The sequence below is a fragment of the Hemibagrus wyckioides genome, linkage group LG07 (genome assembly GCF_019097595.1).
Source record: "Hemibagrus wyckioides isolate EC202008001 linkage group LG07, SWU_Hwy_1.0, whole genome shotgun sequence".
Lineage (NCBI taxonomy): Eukaryota > Metazoa > Chordata > Actinopteri > Siluriformes > Bagridae > Hemibagrus > Hemibagrus wyckioides.
In genome coordinates, this window is record NC_080716.1 from 8,354,997 (window position 1) to 8,373,067 (window position 18,071).

Genomic DNA, 18,071 nt, shown 5'->3' on the forward strand with positions numbered 1-18,071 from the left:
GGACTTCTGGTAGTTTCCAGAATATCAAAGTCTACAAAAGGGGGTAGAGCGTTTTTAAACTTTGGAATAGCCTTCCTGACAGTGTTCAGGGCTCAGACACAGTCTCCCAGTTTAAAAGTAGATTAAAGACATATCTCCTTAGCCTGGCATACACATAATACATCCCATAACCTTGTGCTCCAGTACATCTGATTAAATGCACATTATCATCTAGTGCTGCTAATATCATGAACAGCAGCTATGCTAATTCCTTTTCACCTGTTCCTTTTTTTATTCCCATCCTGAGGCATCTGGAGATTGTGCCAGCTTCAGTAGACAGAGGCCAATCCTTCAAGGATCCTGAGGCACCCAGAGATGGACCAGCTTCAGCTGGGTTCTGCTTGGTGAGGATTTGTGTATATCAAAGCAATGCTGCTAGCCCAATGTGGACTTAGAGGACGACAACAACCTCCTAATTAATACACACACTAACATTCTACATATGCTGGATCTGCATCACACTGTAGACTGTACATAACTGCAGAAATGACATTGTTCATAATCACACTCTTCGGTGTTTAGAATAATTTATAATCACACTCTCTGGTGTCACCCAAATGAGGATGGGTTCCCTTTTGAGTCTGGTTCCTCTCAAGGTTTCTTGCGTAAACCAATTTTTCCTTGCTACTGTCGCCATAGGCTTGTTCACTAGGGATGATTTTGTCTAACATCTATGTTTTTTGTTCCGATGTTCTGTAAAGCTGCTTTGAGACACTGTTCATTGTTAAAAGTGCTATACAAATATAATTGAATTGAATTGAATATATGTGCAATTCTGCATTCTTTATTCTTCTGTTCATTTGTTTATTTCAGACTTACATATTGCACACAGAAATTCTGGATAGTGCAGTCGATCAGCACCGTTACATCCTCCAAGGACACATCTGTACAGCCAGCAGCCCTGCTCTGGCCAGTACTGACAGCATTATTCCTAAAAGCACATGCAGATTCAAAACCATTTAACCCTTTCGAGTATTTCCAGAGCAAACTGTGTGCTATATTTATGTATTTTACCTCTTTTCTCTGTGTAATAGAGAATTTTTTAATATTTTGCTTCTGTGTAATAATCTTGAAAACTGATGAAACCCTCAGATGAAAGGTCACTTACACTAACTACAAGCTGGTGTTAATTGTAGAACCGCACAACACTAACTTGGTTTCACAAAACAACCCTTTACTCCTTTTTATCATCATACTGGCATTCCTTCCATTTGACTTATCAAACATTTTTAATTAATATAAACAAATGAATTATTTTCCCCCCACAAATCTGATCCAGAATTAGTCAGAATACTGTTGGCTTTCAATGTGTAAAGTATCATGACTCTGTGTTTAGCTGCTGCTGACCAGTGCACTGAGAAGTGGGCGGGGTTTGAGCCCCTGCTGGGCAAATAAACCACACTTATCCACAGTAACACTGGTACAGAGATAAAACATTCAAAACATCTCAAACGTTTTTGATAGTAAAACACTGTACAACTGCTACAATAAAATTATAACATTTAAACCCAAGAATTAAGTAAATAAAATATAAATGAATAAAACTACACATTATTAAAGTCCTGAATGTCACCTTTCATATGACCATCCATTAACTACCACTGTGGAGTGTAACACAACAAAATGATTCAACACTGAACCCCCAAAACAGACAGAGTATTTTTCCTCTTGTAAGCTGTGTTGAAGCATGCCATTTCTTTCTAGGGTGAGCATACATAGTGAGGAATGATTTAGTGGCTTTACAGCTGGAACCAGAAATTTACATACACTGTATAAAAAGACACATAACCACTTTTTCTCACCTTCTGACATTAAATCAGACTAAACTTTTCACATTTTATGTCAGTTAGGATTTCTAAAATTATTTCTATTTGCTAAATATCAGAATAATGAGTGAGAGAATTTTTTAGATATTTTTTATTACTTCCTTCAAAGTCAGAGGTTTACATACATTTCCTTAGTATTTGGTAGCATTACCTTTAAACTGTATGACTTGGGTCAAACGTTTTGGGCATCCTTCCACAAGCTTCTCACAATAGTTTAGTGGAATTTTGGCCAATTCCTCCTGACAGTACCACCTTTTCAGCTCTCCCTACAAATTTTCTATTGGATAGAGATCAGGGCTTTGTGATGGCCACTCCAAAACAGTTATACTTCAGCCATTTTGTAATTAATTTGGCAGTATACTTAGGGTCATTGTTCATTTGGAAGACCCATTTGCACCCAAGCTTTAACTTCCTGGCTGATGGCTTGAGATGTTGCTTCAATATTTCTACATAATGTTCTTTCCTCATAATGTCATCTATTTTGTGAAGTGCACCAGTCCCTCCTGCAGCAAAACACCCCCACACCATGATGCTGCCACTCTCGTACTTCACAGCTGGGATGGTGTTCTCAGGTTTGCAAGCTTCCCCCTTTTCCTCCAAATGTAACGATGATCACTATGGCCAAACAGTTCAAATTTAGTTTCATCAGACCACAGGACATGTCTCCAAAAATTAATGTCTCTGTCCCTGTGTACATTCGCAAAGTGTAATCTGGCTTTTTTTATGTTCCTTTTGGAGTAATGGCTTCTTCCTTGTGGAGTGGCCTTTCAGCCCATGTCAGTACAGGACTCGTTTCACTGTGGATAATGACACTCTCTTTCCAGCTACAGCCAGCATCTTCACTAGTTGTTTTGCTTTTGTTCTGGGGTTGATGCACACATTTCGCTCCAAAGCACGTTCTTCTCTGTGACACAGAACCCATCTCCTTCCTGAGCAGTAGGATGGCTGGACATTCCTATGGTGTTTATACTTGTGTATAATTGTTTGAACAGATGAACATAGCACCTTCAGGCATCTGGAAATTGTATGCAAGATGAACCAGGCTTGTGGAGGTCCACAATTCTCCAGATATCTTTGCTGATTTTCTTTTGATTATTCCACGATGTCACACAAGGAAGCAGAGTGTTTATAATACATCCACAGGTGTACCTCCAATTGACTCAAATGATGTCAATTAACCCATCAGAAGCTTCCAAAGCCATGATATCATCATCTGGGCTTTCCCAACAGGAAAGTCTGATTTAATGTCAGATAGTGAGAAAAAAAAGGTTATGTGTCTTTTTATACAGTGTATAAAACCTTACACTGACTCTGTGGTAGCATCTGGCTTTTTTTTTTTTTTCTGCTGGGGCAGTGGCATCTCTGCTGCACACAGGAAGAGAGTGGATAAAATCGTAAAGATAAAGATCTGTCCTTCGATGCAATCTCAATCCAGTGGAAGAAAGGAGGATGATAGCCAAGCTATCATGTATGTTGGAGAACGACTCTCACCTCATGCATGAGACTCTGGGCAGCTCCAGAAGTGGCAGACTACTTCACCCCAAGTGTGTGAGAGAGCAGTACCGTAGGTCTTACCTCCCTGCTGCTGTGAGACTGTACAACCAGCACTGCTACCAGCAGACCCTTCCACAACCTGGACAACACATCATTGGGATTTCTACTATATAAGATTACATTTCATTATTATTATTACTAATTCAATTCAATTCATTTTATTTGTATAGTGTTTTTAACAATGGGCGTTGTCTCAAAGCAGCTTTAAAGAAGTAGAGAAACAGAGAAAGAAAAAATATATATATTTATAAGTTTAAACTTACTATTTTATCTCTATTTTATCCCTAATGAGCAAGCCTGTGGCTATGGTGCCAAGGAAAAACTACGTGTGATGATATGAGGAAGAAACCTTGAGAGGAACCGGGCTCAGAACGGATCCCATCCTCATTTGGGTGAAACTGGAAAGTAAATAATGTAACTGTAACTGATTAATGTCCTTTCTACAACAACAAACAAGAGCTCAAGGGGAACTATTAGGTTAGTGTAGTAACTGAGCCCATTATAGACATTAATTCCTTGCTGTCGCAAGCTGACAGATCTAACGGCACATCCGTGACAGTGTGAAAGTCCCCAAGTGGCTCTGTCCACAGCTGTCTCCTAGTCACAGGCTGTCCACACAGATCCATTCACAGCATCAGTGAGCACCACCAAGCACTGAGACTCCGACCAGGGGTAGAGCCAGTGATCACACTGTAAACTCAGAACACTGGGAGCTCTGGAGTGGGACATAGAGCTCGATGGAGAAAGACAGAGGGAGAGAGAAATATATTAGGTATGCTTGTGATCGTGTGATGTTTAAAGACAATGTAGATTAAGTGTAAAGTGCAGGCAGGGACTCCGGCAAGACTAGCCAAGACAGCATAACTAAAAGGGAGAGCCAGAAGTTGACAGACATGAAGGCTTCCTGGGAAATAAAGCATCCAACCACTTCACAGTCAGCAAACCTGAGCGACTTGTGAGGGTGGTAAGATGACAGCATCCAAACATCCCAGTACACCAAACACTCTATGACCATGAATCTTCCAGATCTGCTCCTTTACCTAAGAAAAACTATACATTGAAAGCTTCACTAAACAAATGTGTCTTTAGCCTAGACTTAAACATTGAGACTGTGTCTGAATCCCGAACAATATTTGTTAGGCTGTTCCATAACTGTGGGGCTTGAGGTATTACCAAATAAACAGCAACCTTGGATCGGAGTAGGTGTGGCAGATCATAAACAACCAAAAGATCACTCAGGTACTTTTACTAGTCCATATTATTATTATTATTATTATTATTATTATTATTATTATTATTATTATCTTCTGTATATTTAAATTTTATATTTATATATTTATCTGTTTGTCGTTTTAAATCTATAATATCAGTTACAATTTATAAAAGTCACTTTGTCTTGATATTATCCTTTTCTTTAGCTGCTATACCTTTACCGCTGCAACTATGCAAATTTCCTCGCTGTGGGCCGAATAAAGAATGAGAAATGGAGAAAAAGGATTGTTGAATTTTTTAGTGACGCATTTATGAGTACTGTGTTCACATTTACAAAGCTCTTCACACAGTTAGAGCAACAACAGTCTATGTGGACTAAATTGTATATCACCTTTCATTGTTTTGACACAAAGCATTAAATAACCTCAACTTTCAGCTTCATCTATTCTTTTCTCGTTCAAACTCACCCTTTAACAAAACTATGTGTATCTACAGATCTACATTTACATTCTGTTTTCAAAACTAATCAATATCATTAAAAACAAGCAGATTATTTGTCTAATGAAATATATTTATTTAAAGTTGTAAACATTTAAACATAGAAACCAATAGATTAAAAAATAAATAAACTAATAAAGAAGTAAAGTTTATTATTAAGTAAGTGAATTGTTAAAGGATTAAGTATATATTAATATATAAGTGTAATTAAAGTAAATTAGTGCATTAAAGTGTGTGTTAACAATAAGAACACCATAATAGTCATTTTTATTACAGTCATTAATAACGATAACAACAACCAATAATAATAATAATAATAATAATAATAATAATAATAATAATAATAATAATCGACATCATCATCATCATCTCCGTGACCCCAATCCGCACGTGGGGTCGCAGCTCTTCATCTTTGACGTCATCTGCGTCATCGCTGCTGTAGAGTTGTTTATTTGTATTTAAACTGTCTCCATGGTGATGATGCGTTCATCGAGTAGTTTCAAGTCAAAACCTGCATTGAGTTTCTGCGTGGCAACAGATAAACATCGTCTCCATCACCACAACTCTACAGATCTACAACTCTACAAGTCAACTCTTCAATCAGCGACTTTCAACGAAGGACTTCTGACCACACCATGTCTATCCGAGGATTTCTTCAGGGACTGAAGAACTGGACTCTGGGTGAGATCGCCTGTGCTGCGGGTCTGGTCACTCTGTCTGCCGGTGCGGGATACTTCATTTACCGCAGCCTCCGGACAGAAAGAGCTCCTCCTGACCACACTGAGCTTCCTCAAGGTAGGAGGAGCTTTATCCTACCTCGTGACTTTAATGTCTCACTGATTTTACAATGAATCCAGTAGAAGGTACAGTGTTACAGTCTAATGTTATGTAGCTAACAAGCGACCTCATCTACTTCTAACAATTAGCCTCATGCTAGTTATCGTGCTAGCGAACTTGGCTACTGGTTTAAATTACACAATAAAGTCCTTAAGCTTGGTTCAAGAATGTATTTTATTTCTACAATGAATTATTTACCCTGTTAGTAGGTCACTTTTAACAGCCCTGGCTACTGGTTTTACACTAAATCATGCTTAGCCTTGTGATTCTCCAGCTAGCGCGCTAACAGACTTTAGCCGATTTTTAGCGATTTAAATGACACTGTAATAGTTGGACTAATCATATCTACAACTTATCATATTCTCAAGCTCTAGGGAACCTGTCTATTTGTTGTAATTATTACACAATTAATTGGTAAATATAATATAAATAAAATGTTTAGCCTAATGTTAGTTAAGCTGCTAGCGAACTTGGCTGTTGGTTTAAAGACACTAAAATCCTGAACCGAGTTGATGAGCTTGAACAACGAGAATTTCATTTATTTCTACAATATAATATTCATCCCCATTAAAAAGTGACTTTTAACAACCCTGACTACTGGTTTTACACTAAATCATGTTTAGACTACTGATTAATCAGCTCTCCTAAAGGGCTTGGTTACAGGTGTATGTTATCTACCTAGAGAACTTCACTAATCATTTTATTTACACAATATCATAGTGAGTATGAAGCTAGTTAGCTTGATGAACTCAGTTTTAATAATTACACAGTATAATATTTGTATAGATTTGGGTGGTGGATAGGGGCAGGAGGTTTTAGAGAGTTTAATCAGTTCACATGTACAGTGAATTTACACAATCTGACTGCTACAATTTGTCTGTTTCTTCACAAGTTAACTAATTATCAAACTTGACAGGTTATTAAGCATTAATAGGAAAGTTTGATGTTGTGTAATTGAAGAGTCAGAATTCTGAGTCCCATAAAAGTGATTTTGTTACAGAGCCTGTGGATGTGCTGGGGGAATCAGTAGGTACTCCCTCTGTCCTCCAGGTATGTGTCTGATAAATAGTAATATTTAACTTCATTTGAAACCTGTAGGTCACTTTTGTCTAAGTGTGTGTGTGTGTGTGTGTGTGTGTGCACGTTAAGGTCGTTGAGCCAATCCTGCAGCTGCTGCCCCCCGAACCTCAGGACGAGCCTTCAGCTGTCATTCTGGTAAACAAATCATTCATTTATTTACTAAAACCAATCAATAGATTTTACAAGGTTGTGTTTACTGTTAAGAATGTTAGTATGAATCTGATTTGATAAGAAGCACTTATGATCTTCATGCTCTCCATTTCACAGCCGCTCGATGCTGATGAGCCGAACAACGCCTGCCGCGATGTCCGGTGCGTGTCTGCAGACTCCTCCCTCTCCCAGTCTGGGGTATTCTACAGTGCTGCAGCTGAGATACAAACACACAAACACCCTTCTTTACAAGTTCTAATGTTTACTTTTGTTTCTCTATTTCTAGCCAGTGGACATTAGAAGAGACATAGCTGGAATGATAAGGGGTCCAGAGAGTCGGCTCTACTGCTTTGACACTGCAGAGACATGCTGCTTGACTCTCGAGGTAATCACAGTCTTTATTACTCTGGTGAAGGGAATGGACATTTTTAAATTGACATGGTTTTTAGCATTTTGTTGAAATGTGGGTCTTGAATTTCATCTAATTGTCATTTGCAGGGATTCCCTTATTATACCAGCTATGAGGGTAGATTCACTGGCATTCAGGTAAGGGACTATTCATTGTGGCATTGTAAAATTATGGTAATTGCGTTGACTAATTTTGTTTGTGTGTTTTAAGGTTGTTGAGCCAACTGTTCAGCTGCTGCCTACTGAAGAAGACCAAGACTCTTCACCTGTTTTTCTGGTAACCAGAGCTTTAAGGAAAGCTATAGAATATTAGTATGAAGCTGCTATGATCAGAAGCATTCACGATCTTCCTGCTTTTCTTTACACAGCCACTCGATGCTGGTGAGCTGATCAGCGCCCACCGAAACATACAGTTCCTCTCTTCAGACCCCTCCATCTCCCAGTTTAAGGTATTCTACAGTGCAGCAACTGAGATACAAACACACAAACACCCTTCTTTACAAGTTCTGATGTCTAGTTTTGTTTCTCTATTTCCAGTCAGTGGACATGAAGTCCTACTTCTTGGGGATGATAAGGGGCCCACAGAGTCGTCTGTGTTGGTTTAAAACCACCACGACACACTGCTTGACTCACCTGGTAATCACAGACTTGATTATTCTGAGGAAGAGAATTGACCTTGATGATTATTAGATGCTCACGTTTGTGAAATAGATCTTGAGTTCCAGCTATTTGTCATTTGCAGGGATTCCCTTATCATACCACCATAGAGGATTGTTTCTCTGGCATACAGGCAAGGGATTATTCGTTGTGGCATTAGGAAACTTTTGCTAATTGCAGTGACTAATTGTGTTCACTTTAAATTGTTCTTTTAAGTCTGAATCTGGGAGGGTTACAGAGTTCATCTCCTGTAACCGAGTGGAGACATCGTTCATCGTGCCACATTATAACACGGTAAATTTATTGCACTGTCATGAAGTGTATATTGTAGTTAGTAACTTTTGGAATTTTGTCAGATGTACTTTTATTTGTCTGCAGTGACAATATATTTTTTTATTCAGCACAAAACCGTTAAAACGGTAACCTGCGATTACCTGTATGTGGCTGGAGATGGGCAGCTGTACACCTCCACCTGGGAGTATGACCAGAACGACTCTGAGGTAATTCCGAGTTTCAGATCTGATGTGTATCTACATATGTTGCTATTCCCCTGGTTCGGATGCTGTAAAATTTACTGTGTGAGTTTTAATGATTTAATGATTCGGATTGCAGGAGAATGAGGAGGAGGTGGAGATGGAGGTGCCCTTTATTTGGTACGATCCTATTCACTGTTTATTGATGTAATAGTGTATTGTATGTTTAACACACACTAAGCATTTACATCTCTTCTTCCTTAGCTGCCATCTCTTAGAAAGAGGGGTGACTGACATCGGCCTGAAGGTGCCCGCTGTCCGTGAGGCGTTCGCTGTGAGCAAAACCTTTCTTCAGCTGCTGTTATTGCGCAGGTAAAGTCCACTCTGCTTTAACGTATATTGTGTGCTGTCTTATATTCAGACTTTGCTTGCCAGCATCCACATCCAGGACTTCTTGTTCGTGGTGGGAAAAAGGATTGTCATGCGACTGGCAGCAGCTAACAACCAGGTGACTTTAGAATGATGAAAGACTGTTTGATTTTTGTGATGAACATCCTTTCAGTTACTCAGTCATAGCCAAAGTGAGTTACAGAGATTTTCTTGTTTGTTTGAACAGGATGTAGTTGGTGTGCAGTTGGCATACGAGGCCCTGATTCGATTCCTGAGGACGCCTTCATATCAGGATTCGATTAAAGCAGAGCTCTCCGGGCCCGATGTAAGCTAATAAACGCCTGTGTGAAATGACAGATGTTTAAACAGAAAAGTTTTTGATAATATAGAAAACTGAACTTCAATATGTGAGGCTAATTTCTTTTTGTACCTTTACTCCTCTGTGCAGGTCTACCACTACAACTTCCTGGATATTTTTTTTGAGCTGATTCTCTTCGGCTTCTTTAAAAATGGCTCAACACCTCAGCTAGTAAGTGTCTCATCAGATTTAAGTTTCAGAACATGGTCTATTTTACCTCATTTTGATTTCCCTTATTTTTTAATCCTGATAAAACATGGCAAAAAGTCTGTTGTCTTTCTTTTCTAAAGTTTAAGGGAGGATTCTTGGAGCGCCTGCTTCAGCTCATCAGCATGTGGGATATAGACGTGTGGGAGCCTGCAGCAGAGCTGTACTTCAAAGTGCTTATTGTAAGTGTTCCAATATCTTCTGATGCCACGATACACAAATTCTCAGGATTGTACCTTAAACTCAGTGACACTATGTTGAATCTGTGTGTCATTTGTCAATAGGATCACCTTACACAGCTTTTTGAAGTACTGTTCACTCAGCCTCTGGAGCTCTACAGCAACCCAGCAGCCTTAGCCTCCATAGTTCAGATTCTCATCCAGCAGCACGTCCAGCAGATGATGAACATTTTGGAGAAGCTCTGAGCAATGTCTTTCCCTTTGCCCTCTTCATCTTTTCTTCCTCTGTTTCATTTCATGTTTCTTCTTTTCTCTCACTTCTTTTTCCTACATTGCTCAGGCTCTCCATATGTGAGTATGAATTAATTTTATTCCTATTTTAGATTAATGTAATATTTTTAAAATCTCTTTTTTTTCCTACAGGTTGTACAGTGAACCCCAGGACTGAAGAAGGGCTTAACCCTATCTTAAGATCCCTTATCCCTTAATAATCATCCCTTATTAATCTATCCCTCTATTCCTGTCCCACTCCCTCATTCCCATAAATACCCTATAGTTCATAAATAGATAAGTAGAATTGATTGTAAGTAAACTTATATCTGTATAGTGCTTATATGCTTTATTTTAATAAATTTTTATATTTGTTCCTATTTCAGTCTCATTCTGAGTATTTTTAGTCATCAGTATATCTGTATATTTTTCCTTTAAAAAGCAACACAAAATGAATGTTTCACTTATATACAGATCCTTTTTAAAGAATTTCTTTTAAATGGTTCACTAAAATGTAAAAAATAGCATTTTATATTATATAATGTATTTATGTATTATACAATATATTATTTAATCTAAAAACACAAGCATGAACACAATGGCAGAAAAGAATGGAGCTCCACATTGAAGTGATAAAACAAGATGAAGGTCTTACAATACACTATACAGTTACTGGGGTGTGGTATAAATAAAAAACATGAGGTAATTATTATTAATTGGTAATCATAGTAATGTAAATAATAGGATAAGGCCTTCAACCTTCCCTCTGCTCTGTTCCCCACCTTTTCTACATGAGGTATCACGCTGACCAGAGAAAGGGTCAGTGTACTGCTCATGATTTTTGAGTTAGTGGTAAACACAAGTCAGTGTCATAGGAAGTCTCTTTCTGTTCCCATCCTCTCCTGTCTTCACTACAGCCATGTAAGTTAAATGCCCCCCCCAACCCCAGATTTTGTTGATCCCGGAGCTGCACCCTCGTTGCCGGACACCCCGACTTCCTGGCCTGCCCCTTTAGATACACCTCTACTGTGTAATAATTTAAAATCTGTGTAATAATCTGTAATATTGACATGTAATGCTAAGGAGGAATCTTCATCTATCTTCATCAATAAATAAATCCAGGGAGCAACAATCACTTGTGTATTATGTGGGAGAAACTCTTACTCAGATCATAAAGAGGCAATGTTTGTGACGTAATCCTGGAAAAAGTGTTATATGAGATGGATATTATATCATTATTATTAACCTATCCTTTTTAATAAATGTAATATTTTGTAAAATTTTATTCATGTTAAAAAACATTATTCCATGTTATTTAATTCATTCATGTTCTTATTTTCTTTTGGGTAATGAACCAGTATTTTCTTTTACCACCTGAATAGCTTGTTCTCTTTCCATAGACAATTATGTACTCTTTATCTTATCTTAGGCCTACAGACTGCATAATGCAGATTTATCCCTGTATAACTGTCTGTTAGACACATTTCAACAGTATCCATCTGACCAATAACCACAAAGAAATAAAAAGTGACATTCTTTACTTCTGCTTCATTCTTGATTTACTATTGTTGCAGTTCCAAGCTGCTTGATAAAACAACAGAAAAGAGATGTTGAAATGAACAATTCAGAATACCTTCAGAGGACCTTGTATTATATAAAGCTGCTATAAAAGTGCATGTGCAGAAATAATCACTCCTCATGGAAAGTTTATTGAATAGAGTATTAAGAAGAAGAAGTATTATAATGTGTGTGTGTGTTGTTTCACAAAGACAGTAAGACAGTACTTAGACAGTAAAGTCTGATCCTGAGGTTGATGAGATGAATGTGTGGGACACTCGGATGGATTATCATAAAGGAGATTCACTGTGAATACCACAATTTTCACAGTTTTAGTTAAGCTGTTCTTATTAAAATGATCGTTTTTATTTATTAATCTTTAGGAATTCACTGCTTAAGAAGTGATCTATGAGCAGTAGATATAAAGAGCTGTGCAGTAACTCCAGAGGAAATGAAAGCCATTATTGAGCTGAGTGAAATGTAACAGTTTTTTATTTTTTATTTTATTAGCAGTAACAACAAAAAAAGTCTATTTTTAAGAATTTATCTTCAGATGTTTAATATAAAAGCTGTTTCCTGGTTGACAGGTAATTTCTGCTCTCTGGTTGAGCATCGCCTGGCTTGCTTTCTACAGCTTCAGCCTCAGCTTCGTCCTGAACCATGTTTTCAGCCTCATCCACTTCTAAAAAAAAAATCTTGATTAGCTTTTTCAATATGATGTAATGTTTAGATTGTATTCATTGACACAGATAAAATCTTGCACTTCAATTCCTCATTAATTTAATATCAGCAGATCACCAGGTACATTACCGACATCATGACATGATATTAATACCTGCTTTGATGACCCGGACTTTCTTCTTTCTTCTGCCTCGTGTCCCTTTTTGGTCCATTTCTTCTTCTCCTTTTCACAGCTGGTGCTTTCCACAGCAGATGTGCTGTTCTCTGGTTCTACAGCTTCGGACTCAGCTTCAGCCTGAACCAAGTTTTCAGCCTCATCTACTTCTGAAAAGAATTTGCATTTTACATGTGGTGTAATGTTTAGATTGTATTCATTGACACAGATATAATGTTTCATATCAATTCCTCATTAATTTAATATCAACAGATCTCCAGGTACATTGCTGACATCATGACATGATATTAATATTCATACCTGCTTTGTTGACCAGGACTTTCTTCTTTCCTCCTCCTGGTGTCCCTCTCGTGGGCCAGAAACAAAATCATGATTCACAATTAAAATCTGATATAAAGTTTTGACTAAATTAATTGACACAGATAAACTTCATTATTATTGATATTTATTACATAATTAGGAAATAATATACAATGTCTTAAACACTACCACTATTGACATTTTTGATTATTAATAATACTTTTTTATTAATAAAGGATGAATTTGTATTTTTTTTAAACTTTTTTTTAATTTTGTTTAGTTACTTATTTCTTTGAGTAGTTGATGTTCAGAGGGATCGTGTGCAGTTTAGTTTACAGTTAAAGAGCTGTATCAGTGTGAGTGATTGCTTTTACAAACTTCTTCTGGAAAGTTACATGATACACAATTTATTTATTTTATTTTATTTTTCAGCTTCTGTCTGCAGCACCTTCAAGCATTTATCTTATGAACATTGTCCATGTCGGTTTTGTGGTATCCTGAACTAAATATTATTATCACAATGGAAAATGCTTCCTGGATTGACCACTAGGTGTCACTGTGTGATTACTGCTGTTAATATGCTCTCACTAGTTACTGAGAGAGTTGAGTTTTTGGGCTGAAAATGAAGAAAATCTAATCGGTTGTATGCCAGGTTCATTTTTGTTCATTTACTTACTCATTTTCTGGCTGCTCGTCATTTCAGCGGTTTTCATAAAGACATTAATATAATTAACATTAAACTAGCATCCAGAGTCTGCTTGTCATACATTGCTGAGAGAAACATTGGGATCATGAGTGTCTGAGAAATTACAAGCTTCTTACAGATTTCTTTTTTTAATGCTAAAGTCAGCCCTGTTCTGTTGTTTATGTCCATAATAGGTAAACATTTCTGTGTCAGAGTTTCATACAGTTAGAGGATGAACTGATTTACATGAGAGCATTGTGTATAACATGCCCCATACAGGAAGTATTTATATTTATACATTTTTTATACTGTGTAGTAATTATACTTTGTTTATCAGGGAGAAAGAGTTACTGAAGGAGAAGAGCGAAAAAGACTTAGTTACTTTTCCCCGAACAAAAGGTACAAACCTTTGCATAGTAAACTTTCATATTTAAGCAATGCAAATGTTTTAAAGTCTTTGTAATTGCCTAATGTTTCTAAGCTCTAATTATTACTCATGTATTGTTTAATGCTTCGAAGAAAAGCAGACTTTTACCAGAAGCTCTTTTAGAAAAGCTGGGGAACAATAGTCTGTTTCGGGTGGGGAAGAAAGGAAAAAAATGGGGAAGAAGGGGAAAGAGAGAAAAAGAGAAAAAAAGAGAAGAAAATGTGCGTTTTTACAAACAAATCAGAAAAAATTCAAGTCCCCCTCCCATCCACACTGATCCGGCTCGAATCCCACCTCAGACAAGGATTAAATATTGCATTTTGTTTAGAAATGGCAACTGTTAGTCTACAGAAACAGTCCTGCTGTCAAAATGAGTCAAGTTCTAAGTCCGGTGTAGTTAGCTGACTTCAATTATTTAATTATCTGCAAAATATGACCTACTGTTAGAAATATTGTCTGACACACACCATAACAATATACATAAGTGATGAATTATTATAAGATACTAACAAAGTATAGAAATCTATAAACGAAAAACTACCAATATTTATATTATTAAGTATAGATTTAATAATATAAATAAAAAAAAAGTTAAGGATATTTGGCTTTCGGGTGAAATTTCAGGATGCACCTAAAATGCACTATAACCTTTACAGGTGAACTTAATTTGACCTTCTCTACACTTTTGAATGCACATGTCCAACTGTTCAGTGTTTCAGTACTTTTTGCATAACTTGCTGTTTTCTAACAAGATGCTTAATGGCAAAATTCACAACTGGTGTTTGATCCATGAATCGACCAATACATTTTCTGGTTCAATTAGAATTGGTATTTAAACAGTCCTCTTCATCATGCTGTTCACATTTTGACATCATGAGACACCAAGACCATACCTAACAATTGATCAACAGTACCTCACCATTGCGAGGCTTCAGACAGGATGTTCTCAGAGGGAAGTGGCCACTGAGCTTAGAGTGTCACAGAGTGTCATCAGCAGGTTGCGAAAGAGATACAGAGAGACTGGAAGAGTCACAGAAAGGCATAGAAGTGGACGTCCTTTGGCCACATCCCGCGTTGATGACCGCTTCATTGTGAACAGTGCCCTGCGGTACCGGATGATGAATGCCACTCAACTCCAGGCACATTTAAGGGAGATGAGAGGCACCCAAGTGTCATGTCAGACCATTTGAAACCGTTTACATCAATGTGTTCTGTGTGCTAGACGACCTGCAAAGGGTACCTGACCACACCACCAGGCACAGGCGTCGGGCCAGGGAGCTTTTACGCTGGATGAGGGACCAGTGGACCTCAGTGCTGTTCTCTGATGAAAGTCAATTCACGTTGAGCAGAAATGATGGCTGCCAACGATGTTGGAGACGTCAAGGAGAGCGCTATGCATCAGCCACTGTTGTGGTGGTGTTACAGTCTGGGCAGGTGTGTCTACTCAATACAGAACTACATCTTGTGAATGGTACAGTGACAAGCCAATACTACCTGAATAACATCATTAATCCAGTTATTGTGCCCCTGCATGAACAACACAGGCCTAATTTCTTCATCATGGACGACAATCCTCCGGCTCAACGAGGTCGCATCATTAGGGAACAGCTGCTGGAGGCTGGGGTACCTCAAATGGAGTGGCCTGCACTTTCTCCAGACCTTCCAGAAATCTAACAGCAGCAGACATTCCCCTATTTACATCAACGGGTCTGAAGTTGAGCGTGTCTCCAGCTTTAAGTTCCTGGGTGTCCACATCTCTGAGGATCTGTCCTGGCATCTGAACACCTCAACTCTGGTTCGGAAGGCGCAACAGCGTCTTTACTTCCTAAGGAGACTGAAGAAAGTTCACCTATCCCCCAAGATCCTGACCAACTTTTACCGCTGCATCATTGAGAGCATCTTGACGAGCTCCATCACAGTGTGGCATGGCAGCTCCACGATGTGTGAAAAGAAATCATTGCAAAGGGTTGTGAAAACCGCCCAACGCATCATCGGCACCCAACTACCTGCCATTGGGTCTCTTCACCACAGTAGATGTCTGCGCAGAGCACACAAAATAATCAAAGACTCCTCCCACCCGAGTCACAAACTGTTCAACCTTCCATCCAGGAGGAGATACAGGTCCATCCTCACCAGAACCAGTAGGTTTAGGGCCAGTTTTTTTCCTTCAACCATAAAACTACTGAACTCTACACTACACCGCTAGGACACTCATGTCTTTCTACACTTACCACTTTACAGTTCTGCTCCACTCTGTACATTCTGTTAATATAATATTTTTCTCTGTTAAACATTCTGTTGTACATTCTGTTATAATATAAGTTTTTCTCAGTGTGTAATATAATTAATGTACATATTGTCCATTTCATAGATTACACCTAGTATTATCTATTTGTCTCTATTTATATGAATTTACATATACTATATTTATACATACTATATAATATATGTATATTATCTGTTACTGTTGTACAAACATTGTACATAATGTACACATTTTTAGCACAATTATAATTACACCTGTCACTTTATCTACTGTAAATACTACTTGCACATACTTCTCTATGCACACTCTGACATAGCCTTATTTATCGATGTACATATTTACATATTTATCTGCACTTGTTCATTGGCAGAATTTCTATTATTTGCACTTCTGGTAGATGCTAAACAGCATTTCATTGCTATGTACCTGCACTCTGCAATGACAATGAAGTTGAATCTATCTATCTATCTATCTATCTATCTATCTATCTATCTATCTATCTATCTATCTATCTAATGCACAGGGTTTCACTTTGTCAACCAGGCGCCTCAAAAGCGATGGGCCAAAACGGGCAGATGTGAACGTTTGTGTGCATCGCTGCATGTCAAAGCTTTTCCGTAGGACAGAAATACCTGTTCTCGTCTAGACCTGATCGGTTAGCAGTACACCCCACATGGCTCGCCAGCTCATCACAGGGCACTGCGCAAATACATTCACGCCCTCGCTCATACCTAATAGCGATTTGTTTCAGCCTATCCACCTACTGGCGTGTCTTTTGCAGGTGAGAGGAAACCGGAGAACACCCAGTGTACACGCACGGGGACTCCGGACAGACTGCAAACTGGTGACCCTGCAGCTGAGAGGTGGGACCTCTTTTAAGTCTTTTGAGACAGTCTGTGCAGACATTCTGTTGATCTTAAAGCGAATTGTTTAAACTGCTGTTTCCTCAGGTGTAACTCATCCGGAATTGCCGTAAATTGCCACTAGAGGCCAATCCTGGGTGCTGCGCACAGCTGCACGAGGCCCACACACCTGTTTGTGTCTCCCTGGTGGTCTAGTGGCTAGGATTCGGCGCTCTCACCGCCGCGGCCCGGGTTCGATTCCCGGCCAGGGAAGCGAACTGTTTTTCGTGTCCGGCTAGAGCTAGCAGCTGCAAGAAGTGGGTTCACTGAAACTTCCCGGCGGCTAGTAAAAGCTGTCCTTCGAGCCGGATTTGAACCAGCGACCTAAGGATGTCCATTTATAAGCACCTACAGTCCTCCGCTCTACCAGCTGAGCTATCGAAGGGCGGGCGCAGGGCCGTCTTTGGGCAGCGACCTGGCAAACAGGACCCCTGGCGATTTTGTCTGTTACGAGCCATGTAGTGCAGCGGTTTCAGGGGCACTAGGCCAGATTTACTGGGGCCTATAAATGTGCTTGTCGATGTTGGACCCTTCTCTCCGCTCTACCAGCTGTGCCGAAGCTGGGGAACCATAGTCTGTTTCGGGTGGGGAAGAAAGGAAAAAAATGGGAAAGGAGGGGAAGGAAGAAAAAAGAGAAGAAAAGAGAAAAAAGAGAAGAAGAGAAAGAAAGGAAGAAAGCAAAGGAGAGACAGAGTGCCACGTGTGATTCATATGCACCTGTTTTGTAATTTTTTTAAAAATATGTGCTAAAAATAAGTCCCCCTCCCATCCACATCGACCCAGACCGACCGAATCCCACTTCAGACAAGGATTAAATTAATTAATATAATTTAATTCAGTTTAGAAATGGCAACTGTTAGTCTACAGAAACCTTCCTGCTGTCAAAATGAGTCAAGTTCTAACTCCTGTGTAGTTAGTTGACTTTGATTATTTAATTATC

At 38.7% G+C, this 18,071-nt stretch overlaps 2 non-coding genes across 2 annotated transcripts; one reads left to right on the forward strand and one right to left on the reverse strand.

Moving 5' to 3' along the window:
* The first annotated feature begins 17,272 nt into the window (after positions 1 to 17,272).
* Positions 17,273 to 17,344, forward strand: trnae-cuc (transfer RNA glutamic acid (anticodon CUC)). Its single transcript has one exon. It is a non-coding gene; the product is annotated as a tRNA-Glu (tRNA).
* Positions 17,345 to 17,427: 83 nt separating this feature from the next.
* On the reverse strand, positions 17,428 to 17,516 carry trnay-gua (transfer RNA tyrosine (anticodon GUA)). Its single transcript is given in 2 exon segments — positions 17,428 to 17,463; positions 17,480 to 17,516. It is a non-coding gene; the product is annotated as a tRNA-Tyr (tRNA).
* Positions 17,517 to 18,071: the final 555 nt, after the last annotated feature.